A 20,068-nucleotide genomic window follows, 5' to 3' on the forward strand; every position below is an offset into this window, starting at 1 on the left:
GGTTTCAGAAGGAAAAGAACAAGCAATCCATTTTAATGAATTGCAAGACAGTCTAAATATAGAAAAGACTCCAGTCATCTCTGAAGCTTGAACATAACTCCTTTGCACCCCCCCAACCCATATATATACTTTCATTTGTCAGCCTGTAAAGAAAAATCTCTGCACCCCTAGAATTTCTCTCTGCTTTGAAAATTGATTGTACACTATCTTACCTAGGGCTACAAAACTTGCATTCCACACAGCCAAAACCTTAGAAAAGAGATTTTGTTGCCTTAAATGAAGTGGGTTCAAAAACTAGATTTTCTGTCCTGAAAGGTGTTATTTTAGTCCCCCATGAGGCATTTAAAGCTAGACAATTGCTTATTTAATCCTTTGGCACAACAGGGTTTTAAAAAATTAGTATGAAAAAGCTACTTACTCAGGCTAAGTCAAATCCAAGCATTAGCGAGTCTTAGAGGCTAGAGATGGAGAGAGTGCTGCTTGTTGGCTACTTGAGGAGGGTTCTTTTTCCTCTGGGACAGTGGCTGCTTGGCTTTTGGAAGCAGGAAGCTAAAAAGGGATGACAACAAAACTCTGTATAACACATGGTTTCCTGTGAGGCAAGTGGGGCTCCAGGCAGTTATCACCTCCAGATTCAAAAGCAATAGGGTAGGGCCAAGGTTTCCCAAGTGCTGATGGGGGGACAGCATTCAGCTGCAGATAATTTTAAAAACAGAGACCTAACTCCCAGAATTCCAGGAAAATCACAGTCTTGGATTTTCTCCCAGTCTACCAAACTCATCCTGATCAGCAAGCAAATACACACTAAGACAGTGCCTGTATGTTGTTTAACCCCAGAGGTGTGGTGGTTTTAACACAAGTCTGGAAATGATTTGAAACATCTCTCCTAAAGAGATGGCATCTAATTCTCCTTTCTTTAAATATTGGTCTGGCCTTCTAATTAAGAGTAGGTAGCAGGAGTGATTCTATGTGGCTTTTAAGGTCATTCGTCAAAAGTGATACAGTGTCTGCCTGGCTGTCTCTCCAAGAGACTTGGAGCATGGATACCACCATGCCAGAGAAATTGCAGAGAGGGACCATAGAGACCCAGTAGGCTCAGTCCCGGCCACGCAAGTATTCCCAGTCCATGGGCCAGATATGTGAGCAAAGCAGCCTTTGAGTTGGCCCCAAATCCAGTAATATCTGAGATGTTGAGTCAGAACCATCCAAACAGACCCAGAATGCTGGATCCACAAACGACGAAAGAGAAAACAGGTGAATGCTATTTTTAGGTGACTAATTCTGAAGGTGATTTGTTTCACAATAGATTAGTGGAAATGTCTTGGTACTTAGAAGCAAGGCATTGCCGTAGTGGAAGTTAAAACATGTGGCACTGGTTTGGGACCTGGGTGGGGGCTGGAGGGTGGAGATTAGAGGAGCTTTGGAGAGGCTGTGGGTGAAGGACTGAAGGAAAGTGAGGAAAGTATTGGCAGCTGGAGGAGAGAAGACTCTGGTCCTCAGGTGTAGGCAGTTTACACCAGTGGTAACATGGAAAATAGAAAATGTACCTAATGGATTCATGACCCAGTAAGGTTTCCAGACACAGTATTGAAGGTGCCTCCTGATCCTTCTATGAGAGGAGAGAGATGAAGTACAAAAAAAAAAAAAAAAAAAGCAAAACACTAAAAAACAAAAACAGTGTTAAGTAAAAGAGCCAAGACTGTAGGAGTTCAAAAAGTAAGACTATTTCTCAGTTCCATCCTCTCCAGATGGCAGATGAGGCTAAAATTAAAATATGTAATTACCACCTAACGATGAAGGTAGCACTGTGACTTTAGAACCCTTTGTTTAGACCTCACACAGATTGAAAGCAGTACTATTCTTTCAAATAGCCAAAAGTCCCTCTAAAAGGGCATGCCTTTTAGATGTCTCCATTAACAGAAATGTTTCTAAAAATCTTAAGGGCACAGTTCCACGGTAGCCTTAGAGGGAGTCTAAGGTAGAAAAAAGCTTATCGCTTATCTCAGTGAGATTTGTAGATGTGTTTTTTTGTCTAATGAAGTGAATCTCAACAAGGTTGAGGGGAAACATTTTTTTTTTTTTTTTTTTTTTTTTTTTTTTTTTTTAGAGAGAGAGAGAGAGACAGAGACAGAATGAGAGTGGGTTAGGGTCAGAGAGAGAGGGAGACACAGAATCTGAAGTAGGCTCCAGACTCCGAGCTGTCAGCACAGAACCCGATGCTCTGTTCGAACTCCTGAGCTGGGAGACCACGACCTGAGCCCAGGTGGGCGGCTCAACCAGCTGAGCCACCCAGGCGCCTCAAGGGGAAAAAACGTTTTAAAAAGACTTGTGCTAATGAAAACATTGCCAGCTCAGGCTAAAAGGGACAAGAGGTAGTGTACAATGAAAAGAGGCTTTTGGGTTCCTAAAATTCTCTGGGAAAGAAGCAGGCTGAGAAAACTGCTCAGCTATAAAGATGGGGTACATTTTCTAGAACATCAAGAATAATTCAGAGGGAGGAACAACACTCAGCTGTAATCAAGGAACTTGGTTGGGGCACCTGGGTGGCTCAAGGTCTGACTCTTGATTTTTGGCTCAGATCATGATCTCGAGGTTCATGAGATGGAGTCTGTGTCAGGCTCTGAGCTGACAGCAAGGGGCCTTGCTTGGGATTCTTTCTCTCCCTCTCTCTCTCTGCCTCTCCTGAGTGCACACATCCATTCTTTCTCCCTCGCTGGATTTCAGAATTGCTATAGCCTGATTACCTGATTGACACAGATTTCTGAATGTCTATAGTGGTTAATCCATGCCTCTTACCAAAGTATGCTGGGTGGGGGAGCAATACCTTTTCACTTTAGTCCACAGATGTTCAGATCAAGAACAGGAGTCAGGAGGTTGTAACTGAAGATCTGCACCTACAGAGCAGCACCTGAACGTGATTTGGATGATGGGTGACCAGACCTTGAATCTGGGATGGATGCCTTCCGGATGAGAAATTTAGGGGTCTTAGGAGGGGTTGAGAGTATTTACATGTGGGATCAATATAAATAACTTTTGGCTAGAGGGCAGATTGTTATAATTTTAAAATGTGTCCACAATTTTTTGCCATTTTTTCCATTGGATGATGGAATCTAATTCTCCTCCCTGCAAATATAGGCTGGCCTTACTGACTCGCTTCAACAAATAGAATACTAGGTCACAAAAAGCAATGGGGCTTCCACCTACTTGTCTTGGTGCATATTGTTTGGAGCCCTGAGCCACCATATAAAATGTCCAGCTAACCTGAGCCCCATGCTTAGGAGACCTTGTGGAGAAACCACATTAAGTTAGTGATGCTCTGTTCTAGCTGTTTCACCTCCTAGCTCTGGCATCAGATATGTGAGTGATGAGACTTTAAAGATGATTCCAGCTAAGCCACCATCTGACTGCAGACTCATGAGAAATCACAAGTCAGAACTACTTAGCCAAACTGCTCCTGAACTCCTGCCATAGAAATTGTGAGAGATGATAAATGGCTGTCATTTGAAGACACAGAATTTTAGGGCGATTTGCTATACAGCAATAGACAACTGGAACAAGGAGGGTACCAGTCACATTTCATTCTCTCTGAATGGGAACCCCTGGAGTTCTTCAGTAAGACTCTATCATAGGAGTCTGTGCAGACTCAGTAGTAAGTGTTGGCCAGCATCTCCGGGCTTTGTCCATATTACTTGGTCCTCACTTTTTCTCTCCTACTCTCTGGTTTTCTACTTCCATTTGATACTATGCCTTAACTTCACCTGATATGAAGCTTCAAGGTTAGTCCTTAAGAATCTGGTGCCCTGGCTTGGCTAATCTCTTTTGAGTATTCTAGTTTACCCTGGGAGTTCCCCTTAATGCCACCCTGATATCAACAAGACAGCACATGGAGGCCCCTTCTCAGCACATCCCACATTCTTTCTGCATTGCGGGGAAGGTGGGGCACCACACATCCAAGTTCCATTTTCACCATGTGCAAACAGCTGCCTGTCTACTCCTCAGTATGGAACAAGGCTTTCCTCCAGGTTTTCCAGCTGAACCCTGTACCCAACCGAGCCACTAATGATAGGACCTCAGTCACCAGCCAATGACTTCCATGCAAAGGCAGAAACATTTTAGTCAAGATGCACCTGTACTCTTGGGGTCTGTTTACTGGCTCACAGAATGAGATTAACAAAAATAGCATGATTCTGATAATAAACTTATAAATAAAGTTGGTCATGAAGTGACATGGGATGAACAGTAATGGGGATCCTTAAATGACATTTATAGAGTACCATGTTTGGTTTTTAATGTTGGTAAAAACTGAAAGCATACAACCTCACCTGGATGTTAATGACCAACAGCAGAAAGAAAAATATTACTTTCTTCAGCCTACTGTGAATTCTCTGGTACGCATGGCAGACAATTGGTGCAGAGACTGAAGGGTAATTTAGCCCCCTCCCCCAGGGTGTGGCTCTCCTCTGCAATCAGGAAGACAAGCAGATCAGAACACATGTTGTAACTCTGGTGTCCATGTGAGAGGTACATGGATTCAGTATGCTCTCACTACTTTACAAAACATGGGAAAGACATGGGAATTTCAGTTTTAGCTTTGTGAAGATATAGGAAATAACTTGCCAATAGGCTCCCCTCAAATTGAGTGTCTTTCAAATGATTTGCAATTTGAATAGAATCTTCAGGTGGAGAGGGCGGAGGAGAAATCAGAGGCAAACAGACCAGATAGAGTGTTACGCACCTAAACTTTCCTCCAGAGAGGTTCACTGTCATGGCTGAACATTGGAATCACTTGAGGAGATTTTAATTTGTTTTTACAGTTTATTTATTTATTTGAGGGAGAGAGAAAGGGGGTGGGGGGAGAGCGATAAGAGAAGGGCAGGGAGAGGGAGAGAGAAAGAGAATCCCAGGCAGGCTCTGTATGCTGTGCTGAGCCCAACATGGGACTGGATCTCATGATTGTGAGATCATGACCTACGCGGAAATCAAGAGATGGATGCCTAACTAACTGAGCCATCCAGGTGCCTTTTTAATTTTTATTTTAATTTTTAAAAATATTTATTTAATTTTCAGACAGAGAGAGAGAGAGAGAGAGTGAGCACGTGAGCGTGGGAGGGGCAGAGAGAGGAGAGAGAGGATCTGAAGTGGGCTCCATGTTGACAGTGTGGAGCATGATGTGGGGCTCAAACTCATGAACTGTAGGATCATGACCTGAGCTGAAGTTGGATGCTTAACTGACTGAGCCACCCAGGTACCCCAAGTTAAAACATTTTTTTTTTTTTAAATTTTAGAGAGAGGAGAGAAAGAGCACAAGTAGGGAGAAGGGCAGAGGAAGAGAGAGAATCCAAGCAATCTCCATGCTCAGTGAGCACGGAGCCCACCACCCTAGGATCACAACCTGAGCCAAAATCAAGAGTCAGATGCTCTACCAACTGAGCCACCCAGGTGCCCCTGAGATTTAAAAAGTACACACACCTAGACTGTCACCTTGGAGACTATGATTCAGTAGGAATGTTTAGAAAGTTCCCCAGGTGTAGGAACCCCTGCCTCTGTGAGCTCCTGAAGACAACCTGAAATCTTTCCTCTTTGGCTTCTATTTCTTCCACAGAGCCAGGTTCGTGTAGAGTCACACATAGTATACACGCAGTATGTTCATGTGGTTTGCAGGATTCTAAAAACTTTCTTAGGAAGGTAAACAATATTCCATCCACTCTTGTTTTATCTGTATTATCCTTTAAAAACTGATTAATTAAAAAAATTGTTAAGCACTGGGCCTTGGTCACCATCGTCAGTCTTGAAGGCAAAGAGATTGAAAAAAGACTTGTATTGTTACTATTTTCAATGTGATGTGGGGACTTGGAAGAAGGGGGAATTGTTTTGAGAGGAGTACTGGAATGTTTTTCAAGGGACTTTTTGAACAGGGTCTTAAAAGGATTAATAGGAATTTGGCTGCTAGAAAAACAGGAAAAGGCATTCTCATCAGAGGGAACAGTGTGTGCAGAAGAACAGGGCCATGAGAAGGTCTGGAACGTCCAGGGATCACTGGGAAGGTGAGCACGGTACAGATGGAGGATGTGTGCATGGAGAGGTGGGAAGTGAGCCTGCAGAGAAAGGGGAAAACATTAAAAAAAAAAAAAAAAAAGACCTGATTTGTAGAGTTTGCCCATTTCTGTAGTGTATATACTCCCATCTGATTTCAGGTTATCAGTGATTTTAAGGACTGACTCAAAAAATTCCTACATATAAAACAGTAGGTTTTTGTGAACTGGTACCAGCTGTTTCCAGTACATGACTGACAGGAGGCCAGATCCTTTAATTCCAAGAGATAGGCTAAAACAAGTTTCTGCCCTTTTGTCACAATGGTTCTGCTTCACATTATGAGGCCCACTTCTATGGGTTTGGAGTAGAGTGGGTCAATGAAATAAATGCACAAAAGACTTGAAAACCCTGGAACTAATTCTCAGGCTCTTATCACCATCAGCATTACCCTCAAACGCAGGCAAGAGGGGCTTCTGTTCTTTTTTTTTTCCCCCCCCCTGTTCTGGTTCCCATCTTTAAAGGGTCTGGCTCTGATGTTCTGCAGGCATAGTACTCCCACCCCCCACCCGAGAATGAGGACTTCACGGTACAATGCCCAACAGGAACTTACCTCCCCCACTCCTACTCCATGCACTCCAGACATCTGGGACTCTGGAATTCTCTCCGTATATGGAGGTCTTCTCCCAAACCTCCTTCCCTGAGGATTAGCACCTGATCCCCAAGGCCTGGCCAAGGAAGAACTGTTTGCCAAGGTAGGGCAGAATACGGATGTGGGGCTGGCTAGGGGGTGTCCATACACGTGCATGTGTAGCCCCTCCCTCTGGATACACACTCCTAGAGCGCTAGGAGTGGGAAGTCTAAAGCACAGAGAAGGCTTAGGCCAGGTTGTCCTCATGCTGACACGGTTTGGTGAAGAACTTCAAGGAATTCTTAAGTGCAACCCTGACTTTCTAGGTTAGTATGAACACATATTTGTCAGGGTAAGAGAATAGAATATATTTGACAATTTGTTAGTTGGATTTATATTTTTAAAGATTTAGAGATAAGGTATGTGGGCCTCCATTTTGACTCTATCCTGGGCCCAGCAAATGCCAGGAATGGGTTCCCTGTTACCTCCCTGTTACCACGGCTATATATATATACATTTTTTCCCCCCACGGCTATATTTTAAGTCAAGGTAAGCAAGCTAGAGACCCCAGGCAAATTCTTGCCCACTGTATGTTTTTATAGACGCTGTGAGCTAAAAATGGGTTTTGCATTTACAAATAGTGTTTAAAAATCAAAAGAAAAATGTTTCATGATTTGTGAAAATCATATGCAATTCAAACTTCAGTGCCCATGAATTGTTTGGCACACAGCCAAACTCATTCATATGTGTGTATTGTGCACGGCTGCTTTCATGCTATGACAGCAGACCAAGAAGTTGTGACAGAGACTGCAGGGCCTGGAAAGCTGAATATATTTACTGTGTGGTTCTTGGAGTAAATGTTTGCCTACTCCACCCTTAGAGTAGCCACAGACAGGAGGAAAGAAGAGTGCAGTCGTCCTTACGTGGCTCTGCTCAACAGAGTCACCTGTTGGGTTTCCCAAACAGACCAATGCCAGGGCCCCACTCTCAATATTTTTAAGATAAATTGGTCTGGGGTTCAGGTGTTTTTGAGACATCCCCATGATTCTAATGAGAGCCTGGCTGTGAGCCACTGGGCTCAGAGAATGGGTGCGTGAGGATCTGAGTTCCCCAAATTTAAGGCAGAATAAGGTTGCGAGAATTGTGCCTGGTTTCCCCAAGGACCAGAGCGGACTACAGCCTTCTTTGAGGACACAAGTTCCCCAGTTACCTGATTAGGCTGAAGGTGGAGTGAGGGAGAAGGGTCATTGTTTCGCACTGTGCTATGACATATAAAGTTAAGTTTCATTTCTACTTCTCGAAATCCTTAGGCTGTAGCTCAAACACACATCGCTGGGTTAGCCCAGGACTGTGTGCCTCTGTCAGGCAGGCCCACCTTGGATTGTGGTGGCACACACCTTTGCAGAGGCCCCTGCTGGGTCACTTCTCAGGATACACTCCAGTAGGGAACCTTTACCCCATCTTTGCAGCGTGCCCTCCATAATTATTGGTGGTCTCGCAGGGAAGGAGAAAAAAGACAACTCTATCAGAATCCCATTCTCCACCAGCACACTCAGAACCATTGGCAGAGGCTGGCTCTGGGGCTGCAAGGCTGCTCCGAGCTATTATTGTGCCTGGCTCTCTCTCAGCAGGACTCGACGCAGACAATATAGTACACCGAGAGCATGGGGGATGAACAGTAAATACGAGGCCTTGGATTTTTTTTTAATCTTGTCAGTTTTCCCCTGATTTGTGTCCTTTATCCTAGCCCCCTCTGCTGTATAAGCTTCTCAAAGCTAATGCCCATAACGCCACCACCCACTGGTAGCAGCAGGCTGCTGGGCCGCTGTGGGGTTCTCATTGCGGAGATTTACAATGCCCACCATTATTCAGCAACTGTACGTGTTAACCTAGTGGCAAAGGGTTGCTCCAACACCTTCCCCTCTGGTTTCTCTTTACTCTGGGGGCCAACGGCAACTCTAGGAGTGCCGCCCTCCTGACTCGAAGCTGCTTGCCTCAGCCAGCACACATCACATCCTCCAACCTGGCAGGGCTAGAATAGCTCTGCAGAAAAAGAAGAGAACGTTGGGCAATTATGGAGCTGAGAGAAGACTGTCATCTCGACTGCCACATTTAAAAAGTTAAAAATATTTCTCAAAGCCATTCCTTTGGCCTCTTGTAGATACTAGCCCTCTTCCTCCTTCTTTCTTTTATTAAGAGCTCATAGGACTGAATCACACGGTGAAGCTCTAAAACGTGAGCCCACTGCTGAGGCTTGTGGCAATGACCTCAACAGTGGGCATGTGTGCTCCCGTCACTGTTGGAAGCAGGACGGTGGCATACATTTTACTGCCTTGAAACAACTTCCAGAAACAAGTTATTCTTTTGACGCTTCTGTAATTCTAATCAGCTTCCAGAGTGATTTACATGGCTCCCATTTAAGGGAGAAATTCACCTATTATCTCTGCCTCGGCTACCACAAAGTCTGCCTTTACACATCTCTTGTCTCAGAATCCACTGGTGGTGCCAGGACCATGTGCAAATGCACATGTCCTTGGCATCAGTGACTTGCTGCTTCAGGGGAAACAGCAGGGGCAGGGGGTGCTGAAGATGTGGTGGCCCCATGAGCTTTTCTGGAATGGAACATGCATCAGCTGAGGACACTTACTTTTTGGTTTTGTGAGAACGTTAAGCTTGTGAAGGGCTTACAAACTGAAATCACAGAAGTGGTAGGAGAGGAGCAAGAGAAGGAAAACCTGAAGCGGCTGCTGCTGGTGAGTGAGGGTCTCTTTCCGGGAGAAAGCCAGGGGCCCTGAGGCATCCTAATATAAAACTTGAACCTCGGTTTTTGTCTTGAAGGGTAAACATTTTAAAATCACCAAATACCATATCTATAAATTGATGACCGTACCTGGCACAAACACTGTTAGCAGTTTATGAAACCATTAGGGGTTTGTCTGTGGTTTTGAAGCTGACAGATCCGACAAGGAGGAGGAGGTGATGACATCAATGTGACTGGCTTCCTGAGGTGGCATTGTCGATCAAAGTGGAGGCCCTAAAGCCCTGCCCATTCAGGTGCAGGCACCCACTGGATGGTGTTCAGGGAAGTGTGCTCAGCCCAGGGAAAGATGCTTTGGTAGAATGTGGGCATGTTATGGCTTTCATTTGTATTCGGAGGAGGGTAGCCTACTCACCTCATCTTAGGATATGTACAAAATAATTGAGAAAGAGGCAATCAAAGATAAATAGGATGGTCATTAAGCAAAACCAGATACACAACACATGTGGTGGATGTCATTCAGGAGCTGTGGTATTGCGAAGATCATGGAACTCACAGACTTATTTTACATAGCCTCCACCCTTTTACCGAAGTTTGACATAGCGTGTCAAAAAAAGGGAGGGTTTAGGGTGCCTGGCTGGCTCAGTGGGTGGAGCATGCAACTCTTGACCTCAGGGTTGCAGGTGGGAGCCCCACATTGGGTGTAAAAATTACTTAAAAAATAAAAATCTTAAAAAAAAGCTGGGGGGGGGGCGGGTAGGGTTTAACACACTCCTAGAACATTCCAGGTAACTCACTCCTTCCCACATCCAAGAGCCTTACGGGTTTCTTCTCTCATTTCATTCTCAGAATGACTGTGTCTAGGAGTTTTTAAGACAATGTTTCTTTGACACAGTACTGTGGTGTTATTTGGCACCCACCAAGAACATGTAGCAAGAAAATGTACAGAGATTCTGCTATACTTTATTCCATATCATGTTACAAGAAAACAACAGTGACAGCTGACAAACCATTACATCTTTCATAATACAGACAAATTACACTTGGTAACAAATATGCAACATTATTCCATTCTCCTTACTATGTTTCATTTTGGAGTATAATAGTTTTCTGAATGATGCTAACACATTTCTTAGGTACCGACCTCCTGCTAGAAAGTACACATCTCAGTGTATCATACAAAAAAAAAAGATAAAAGAAAAATTAAAAAAGTCCACTTCCAACTAGAGAATGTCAATTTTGTATGTGCCTCTAAAATATGCTGCTGTGGGAAGGGGAATGAAAATAGGAGATGGGTTATTTTACTTGAGACATTTTTTGGTTGTTTTTGGTGTATGAGAAATTTGCAAGGCAGTAACATATATGGTTTCCTCTGCCTATAAGCCAATAAGAGAGATAAAAGTTATGTGCAATTATGCAGCATATTCCTACGGATGGGGGGGGGTAGGCAATAATCTACCCCAGTATGTACAGCCTAAACATCCTCTTATGTAACAAAGATTACAAAACCAGTATTATTCACAGATGAGTCTCTCAAATAGACACATAAGCTAGGGTATTAATTACACTGGCTGTCATGTACACACTGAGGAGAGGATACCAAGAGGCTTTGCTCTCTCTGCGAACCTGGAGGCTACCCTGGAAACTTTTCTTATCACTCTTGGGAGGTAGAAATAACTTCTCACCCTTATATCAGTGGATGGACAGCCACCCTTGTCTTATGCCCCTTGTTTTTTCTTTGAGCACTGCAAAACATTTTTGCATGTCCTATGTATCTTGCATTTTTAAGTCAACCAAACTGTTCCTTTAAGGAAATGAAGTCCCAATTTTTCTTTCAGATACTATGTGTGCATTGATGTTGCATTCATACCGTCACCATGCTAATGTGTTCCTACTATTCCAGCTGTATGAATTCAAGCTAATCCTTCATATAAAAATAATCTCACAAAACATTCCATTGCTTTCTCAATAGAATAATAAATCTGCTAATGAACATGTTCTGTAATGATTTTCATGGCTGCCCTCAGTGGGAGAAGGCAGGGGAGAGGAGGAGGGAGGATGGATTGCCAATAGGAGAGGAAAGGGGAGAGAGACAAAGCAAACTTTGGATTTCCTGTACTGATAACAAGGACAGGGAACTACAAACCTCCTAAATGAGACCTTCTGAGACATACATCTCTGTAAAAAACAGATACCTCCCAATACTGAGTATTATGCTTCAATTCCAGAGAGAAGCTGCTTATATATCTCTGAATGATGCTAACATTCCTAATTGAAGTCTTTTTTAATATTAAATATTTTCAAATGTTCCAATTAGAAAGCTTATTAAATAGCAAGATTTAATCATCAGCTGCTCTTGATTTAAAGTTAGTAAAATACAAAAGTTATGCCTCTCCCCCAAATAAATAATTCAAAACAAACCACAGACAAGGCCATTCTTGATTGCATGTAAAATTTTCTCCCCATATTTATCTTAAGGAATCCTAATTTCAGCACATGTTAAAATACAGCCAAAGACTTCCAATGGGTTGGAATGTCCGAAAGAAGAATGGGAAAGATTTCTAGGTAGCGACTAGTAAACATTCTAGTCTTGGGTAACTTTTGCTCTCTTTAAAATTAATTAGCAAACAATTCCTTGCTTTGCACCTGTAAGTTTTCAATGAATGCCACTTCTGAATAGGCTGGATTGTGACCTTGGCATGTTACGTCCCACTCCAGGGAAGGTACCCTTTTAACGCTTAGAAGTTCTGGGTCCAATTTCTTAGGAATGCTGGCTTTGACTGTCGAGAACCTTTCCCCTCACATGACTCTCAGAAGATGCCTTTGTCAAACTGGCTCATAATTCCTAGTCTCGATCCTAAAAAAGTGCGACACATTTCAAATTCTCAGTCTCTCCTTCTTTCTGACCAATAGAAAAATGTAGAACGACATACATGGAAGTATTTCCATAGGAATTGGTGTTCTGAGGGGCTAGGTTTCATGCTTTATATGAAGTTTCCTAACTGCCCACTTGGCCTCAGTATTATTTGGGGTTATGCAGTGAGGACGGTCCCACTGGGAGAAGGCCTACATCAGGCATGTCTCCCTCTGCATCAAAGCACAACGTGTGCCCAGTCCACTTTTCCCTCCTTGTCACATACATGCCTTCATCCTTCAAGACCCTCATCATCTTAACAAGGGAAGCTGGGCCTTTCTTTTTCCCTTGCCATCTTGAAAGCAAGACTCCCACATGGGTTCTGCAACCTGTGTTCAAACAGTTTTTCCAGGAGACTGTTTAAAGTTAAGGTCCCCAATGGTGTCTTCCAATCAGCTTGGAATGTTTTAAAAAATGTAATTTAAAGGTGCTTTGGTGTAAGTGAGCAAATTTTTAACTCTGGATAACTTTGTAATTTGCTTTTTTAACTGTTAACTAGCCAAGATGGCTTTCAGGGCTCATCCAGCAGAGACAATTCATTTGCACCCAGGTTTTAAGCATTCTGTTCCTCACTCTTTTCTCTTCCATTTAGAAAACACTCCTGAAGCATAACAGAGTGGATGGAAAATATAAGATGTAGACAAGACCCAGAAAACATGTAAAAGGTTACCTCCATTTCCAGAGGTTGAAAAGTAAGCAATTTATCCCTGTCTTTGTTCTGAACGCTTGATATAAGTTTCTTTACTTCCAACCTACTTGGAAAACAGTCATGCTATGTGGCTTAAAATGCTAAGCAGATTCTGATATCCTATATACACGTGCAGTTATTTCCAAGAGAAAACCACATTTGCAAATGTCCTCAAAAGGTAAGCAACAAGTGGGGCCCCACAGCCAGGGACCAAGTTGTCAAGTCGGTCTGAGAACATGGGTTTGCTGTAGCTAAAAATTTCCTTCCTAGTGGTTGCAAAATGTGCACTGCTCTCAAAGAAAACACACATTGTTTTATGCCACTATGTGGCTTTCAAGTACAGACATTACTGAAGAAGTGTGAACACCAAATGTGTTGTCTTAATGTATTTAAGACATGGCTGGTGAAAGCATAAAAACCTTTACAGAGACGCTGTGCTGCAGAGGGAAATCAAACAAAATCAAACACAAAAGACTGAAAAGAATACATGCCATGTATCAGTAAGCAAAGCTTAATCTTCACATAGTTCTTGGAAATCACAAGGTATCCAAATGCGTGCAAGGTTTTAAATAAATTGCAGAGAAAACAGGGTCTTGCCAGCTTCAATTTTCTTGTAAGTGAAATCCACCACAGGGAGGGGAAGGAAAGTGATCCGTGATTCCCTTCGTATTATTGGCCACTTCATTAATGTTTTTTTTTTCTTCCCAGAATGATGACAACTTAATCCTGGAAGGAGGAAAAGAGAAAATTGCTATATGTAAAAAAAAAAAAAACAAAAAAAAAACAAAAAACTTACATCATTCATTTTTTTCTAAATTACATGAGACATCAAAATTGGCCAGGCCAAAGTGAGCCTATCCGTTTTCTCCACAGCTACCCTGAGCACGCATTTCGGAGGCAGAGTACTCTCCTTCCCCAAAACAGCTCTTATAATATGATAAACAAATGTTCTGACTACACCTTTTCCCTTAAAATAACTTAACTCCATGAATGTAAATGGTCTAACTTCTTCTTGGATTATTTAGAGAAAAAGAAATTCAGCAAATTTCCTTCCCCAAATCATTAGTAATGATACTGGTCTTAATTAAGTGCCTGTAGTATCATACAGACCATTAAAAGGACATATCCTCATGTTCATTTTTATGAACATGAAATAGAAAAATGGATCACATACATGCTTTAAAAAAATCCAGCTGTATATAATTCCTTGGTTGCCTATTATCAGACCTACTTTCAGCAGAATGAAAATTGGCCAGTATGACCTGAATTGCCAGTCTCTTCCCAACATACTGCCTATGACTGTGTGTTTCCAATGGTGCCTGCTTAAGCTCGGTAACTACTTCCGTGTGAACAGTTCAAGAAGAAAGAAGGAATGTTCCCTCTGTTCCTCTTCACATTTCTCTTTGGTCCTTAAACATTGTCATGGAGTCCTAGGATGGGAAAGAAATGTCTTGCGAGGAAGGATGAAAAGGAACACTCCCAGGATCATGTCACACAGCCCAGGGATTCCAGCTCCACTGAATTCCAGAACCAACTCATCATCTCCATTTAGAAGCTCAAGGTCACCGAGGCCTGGTCAGGCCTGCTTGTCCCCTTCTATAGTGCCACATGGTCATCCTCCCAAGCAGAGAAGGAACCTTGATCTTTTGTTGAGACCTCACCGCACAGCTGTCCTCCTGCTGCACATGCAGGCTGTTCGTGCCAAGAACTTCACTGATGTGTGGTGCTACTCTGACCAAGAGAGCAGAAAGTTCCAGCCTCACAGTTAGGAACAGCACACTCCTGACTCTCTACTCATTTCTTCCACTTAGTATGGAAGGGTAACCTTCCATCTTTTCTTTTTCATTGAGATGAAATTCATAGAACATAAAATTAACCATTTTAAAGCATATGATATAGTGGCATTTTGGACACTCACAATGTTATGCAAACATCACCTCTATCTAGTTCCAAAACATTTTTGCTACCCTCAAAGCAGTCCTCATATTCTTGAAGCAGTCACTCCCATTCTCCTGTTGCCCCAGCCCCGGCAACCATTAACCTGCTTTCAGTCTTTATGTATTCACCTGTTCTGGATATTTCATACAAACAGAATCCTACAATACGTGACCTGTTGTGTTGGACTTCTTCCACTTAGCACAATCCATCCATGTTGGAGCATGTATCAGTACTCCATTCTTTTTTATGGCCAATAATATTCCATTTTGTTCATCCATTCATGAGCTGATGTGTATATGGACTGTTTTTGCCTTTTTGCTATTATGAATAGTGCTGCTATGAACATTCATGGACAAGTATTTAAACACCTGTTGTCTATTCTTTTGGGTAAATACCCAGGGGTGGAATTGCTGTGTCATATGGAAATTTTATGTTTAACTTTGTGAGAATTGGAAAACTATTTTCCACAGTGGCTGCATCACTTTTTATTCCTACCAGTGATACACTAAAGTTCCAATTTCTCTGCAACACCCTTGCCAATGTTTGTTATTTTCTGTTTTTGCCTTTTTTTTTTGGATTATAGACATCTTAGTGGGGTGAACTGGTACCTCATTATGGTTCTGATTTGCATTTACCTAATGATGAGTTAGGTTGAGCACCTTTTCATGTGCTTGATGAACATTTGTATGTCTTCTTTGGAGAATATATATTCCAGGTCCTTTGCCCATTTTTAAATTAGGTTGTCTTTTTGTGTTGAGTTGTAGGATTCTTTATATATTTTGGATGTTAATCCCTTGATTTGCAAATATTTACTCCCATTTTGTGGATTATCTTTTTACTGTGTTGATAGTGTTCTTTCATGCACAAAAAATTTTAATTAGGATGAAGTCCAATTTATCCATTTTTTTCTTTTGTTGCTTGTGGTTTTTGTGTCATATCTAAAAATCCAATGTCAAATCTAAGGTTATGAATACTTCTGCTTTCTTCTAATAGTTTTAATTATTACATTTAGATCTCCAATCCATTTTGAGTTAAACTTTGTTTATGGTATTAGATACAGGTAACATTCCATTCTTAAGAGTTCCCTATCCTCAGTGACTGACACAAATGTAAACAAAAGCCCTTACCTTAAGTTTCTGGGAGAGACCTGGGGGTGGAGTGAGAAGCCTGGTTGGATGGATATCACACATAGGCCCTTTGCTATCACTAAGTCAAAACTCCTCAGGTATTTTCTCAAATACTTGCTGCTTGTGGCTCACTTGGCCAGCCCTCACCCCTGCCAGGTTGCCCAGATATGCCTTTATCAAATCTTTTTTTAAACAAAAATATTCATTTTTGAGAGATAGAGCATGAGCAGGGGAGGGGCAGAGAGAGAAGGAGACACAGAATCTGAAGCAGGCTCCAGGCTCTGAGCTGTCAGCATAGAGCCCCACACAAGGTTCAAACTCACAAACTGCGAGACTATGACCTGAGCCCAAGTCCTATGTTTAACCGACTGAGCCACCCAGGCCCCCCAAACCTCTCTCTCTCTCTCTCTTTTTTTTTTTTTTTTTAAATTTTTTTTTCAACGTTTTTAATTTATTTTTGGGACAGAGAGAGACAGAGCATGAACGGGGGAGGGGCAGAGAGAGAGGGAGACACAGAATCGGAAACAGGCTCCAGGCTCCGAGCCATCAGCCCAGAGCCTGACGCGGGGCTCGAACTCACGGACCGCGAGATCGTGACCTGGCTGAAGTCGGACGCTTAACCGACTGCGCCACCCAGGCGCCCCTCTCTCTCTCTTTTTTAAATGTTTATTTATATATTTTGAGAGAGAGAGAGAGTGAGCAGGGGGAGGAAGAGAGAGAGAGAAAGGATAGAGAGACAATCCCAAGGAGGTTCGTGCTGTCAGTACTGAGTTCAATATGGGACTCAATCTTAGAAACTGTGAGATCATAACCCAAGCTGAAATCAAGAGTCGGACGGTTAACTGACTGAGCCACCCAGGCACCCTGATCAAACCTTTTCTTAAATAAGTCACCACCCTAGCAAAAATAACTAAATGAGAACAACTGCGTTTGTCCCATCCCACCTTGTTCTTCAAGGGAAATGAAGTAAATCCATCTTTTGTTCTACCTGTTGCTCCCACATAATCATGCATTCTGACTTGTGCACTGACATCTTTCCTGAGGTCCATGACATCAAAGACAGAGAGCACTTGTCCCCGCAGCATTTCAAACACACCTGTCCACAGGCGTCTTCAGGTGGTACCCAACCCTGCTACCAAACTTGACATTTTTATTAAGCAGATGGAAAAAATGCTCTTTGTCTTCCATGTTGCTTCGACAGAGATTTCATCTCTTCCAGGAAGCCTGCCCACCTTGGACAAATGGGAGAGTGGTGGGTTTGTCTTAACATGAGCTTACCTAGGCATGGAGTTCCTACAACCACACACAAATGATATATAGTTGACTCTTGAACAATGTAGGGATTGGGGCACTGGCTCCATGCACAGCTGAAAATCTGCGTAGAACTTTTGACTCCCCCAAAAGTAACTACTAACTGCCTACTGTTGATTGGAAGATATACTGGTAACATGAACAGTTGATTAACACATATTTTGTATATGCATTATGCACCGTATTCCCACAATATGGTAAGCTAGAGAAGAGGAAATGTTATCAGGAAAACCGTAAGGAAGAGAAAATACATTTACAGTAGTGTTCTACATTTATCAAAAAAATCAGCAAGGAAATAGACTTGAGTAGTTCAAACTAGTGTTGTTCAAGGGCCAACTGCTGCCAATGGCTGGCTTTCCTCTATTCTACCACTTTCATCAACTGAATGCAGACCTGGTTCCCAGGCTGACCTCCTAAACGAGTGACTTAATTTAGTCCATCCAGGGTGGGGACATTTCCTGTGAGGGAGCAAGTAAGGAGGCAGGTGGCATCATTATGTTTCTGATTAAGCTTGGTTTTGTTAACTACTGTGTCCCTACAGTAGAGCCAAGAAACCCTGCTCAGATATTCAGTAAACCGCTGCTGAATGAACAGGAAAGGAGAGGGTAGAATCTGAAAATTTGGGAGTGGAATATATTTTTAGGTGTAGAGTTCCCTCATGGCACATTGACTGAGGGCAAACGCTGTGCCTGTACTCTTACTGAAAGAGCACAGTGCTGGGTACAGAGTCAGACATCGGCAGATACACCACTGGCCAAGAAAGGTGGGTCTTGTGGGACAAACTTTTTTCTTTAACCTCATGACATTCTGTTTGAATGATCTGATTTTCAGTATATCTGATCTGACATAATAATAAACTATGTAGTCACCATGAGCCAGGGCATGTTACTATCCTGTTTGGTTGATATGCAACTTTTTTTTTTGGCCATTGCTGGTGTTTGTCTTTGCCTTTGTCCTGATTCTTCGAGTGTAATTTCTAGAAGAATAGCATGTGCCTAACCCAGGGCATAAGCAGAATTGGATATTAAAGGATAATGCATAATAGTAATTGGATAATAAATGGTGAACATGGTGATTATGGATAAGTCCATTACTTATGTTTGGGCTCAGACATTTAATGAAAAGAGCCAGTAATAAAAAAGAAGGGCAGTGCCAATGAGAGCTAGCCTCTTTTCCATCTCTGTGAGATGACTCTGTAGACCAAATTGTGCCAAGTATCCTGCCTGACACTGTTCATCAGCGGCATGGGACAGCCTTTCTCCCTCCTTGGGCAGCATCAGCATCAGTTTCAATTTTCAAGGACTATATATAAGGTGCATCAATTTACTGCTAGAAAAATTCTTCAAGATCTAAATGTAATCATACATTTGACATGTGGGGAGGTAGGTGGAAGGAGTGATGGTAAACGACATTCACAGAGAAGCAAAATATAGTAGCAACATAAATCCTTCCCTTACATTTAATTGATTATTAAAATAGACCACATATGCAACACAAATGAACAGTGACTATAACTTACAAGCTCAACTAAGTGCACATCAACATATAAGTCTATATATCATCAGATTAATGGGTGCCATTTTTACCTTGCTTTCTGCTTCTGCAATGTTATTTCTCTAGAAATGAATGTTTTAAACAAGAAATTGGATTTTATTGATAAAATCCCTATTCAGAAATATCTACATAGAGCTTCTCAGCTATAAATATTAATTAATTGGATCGCTGGTACCCATAATGCAACTTTGTTCTGACCCATGTGCCCTATGAACTAGATATTTTTTGGATTCAATTTTCTTAAAACCAACTGTCAGCATCATGTGATGGAGGAGATGAAAAATGAAAATGAGCAGTCCCGCTGTGCAGGTGGGTGACCTGTGGGAGAGAGTCTGCCTGGTAGGATTTTTACACGAACCATCAGACACAGACCAATTGATTAGATCATCTCATACCCGCCACCAACTAGGCTCAAGAGACTAATTAGAGAGAGTACTGCCTGCGCAGGCACCCCATTGACACCTAATTTGCTCAGCCAAAGCCTTTGGGGAAAATGTATTATCTCTGCAGCTGCACTTCATGCATTTCTGATTTGAGGCATAAGCAAGGAGTGCTTCATCACTCTTTTGAGCAAACTGAATGTAGAAGCCCTTAAGTGCTAAATGCAAGCAAACAGACCCGAATTAAAAACGGGCCAGGCTCTTTCTAATTCCCTCTGTGCTCCCCATTAAATCTCTGTGTGTACATACACACACACCCCTCCACACACACATGCAGTTTACACGCCGGCGGGACCATACAGCTGAAGACCCCAGCTCAGGGTGCTTCTATGTGATCAGATGGCCTTTCTTCCACTAGCCTATTTACCCACTCTAAGGTTTTGTGTTTGTTTTATTGTCTTTTTTTGTCCCCCCTGCTGCATTACCTCTCTGCGAAGTATTCTTCTTTTTTTCTACAGGAAGACTCTGGCCCATTTTTTTCTCCTCTAAGCCTCACTGGAGAGAAGCGATTATTTTGATTCCAAATTAAAACAACTGTAGGTTTTCCTTTCATCGCCTAAATTGTGAACAGGATATTCACCAGGATGTATGTGAAACTGTAGGGTAATCCGCTCATTTCTGTTTGAGAGACTCTTTGTTAAGATGCTAACAGAGAGGGAAGAATTATTAAAATTTGA

General features: G+C 42.3%; 1 protein-coding gene across 6 annotated transcripts in view; it reads right to left on the reverse strand.

The window, feature by feature from the left end:
- Window positions 1-347: 347 nt before the first annotated feature.
- Window positions 348-20,068, reverse strand: part of CDK14 (cyclin dependent kinase 14) — a 633,696-nt gene continuing 613,975 nt past the window's right edge. For 5 of the 6 annotated variants that reach the window (XR_009260494.1, XM_058725146.1, XM_058725141.1 and 2 more), the window contains one exon: window positions 10,363-13,747. The gene's annotated coding sequence lies outside the window, so the exon portion shown is untranslated. Of the gene's footprint in view, window positions 550-10,362; window positions 13,748-20,068 lie in introns of those variants that run through there. The other variant, XM_058725143.1, reaches the window with a different exon arrangement.

The sequence above is a fragment of the Neofelis nebulosa genome, chromosome 4, assembly GCF_028018385.1.
Source record: "Neofelis nebulosa isolate mNeoNeb1 chromosome 4, mNeoNeb1.pri, whole genome shotgun sequence".
NCBI lineage: Eukaryota > Metazoa > Chordata > Mammalia > Carnivora > Felidae > Neofelis > Neofelis nebulosa.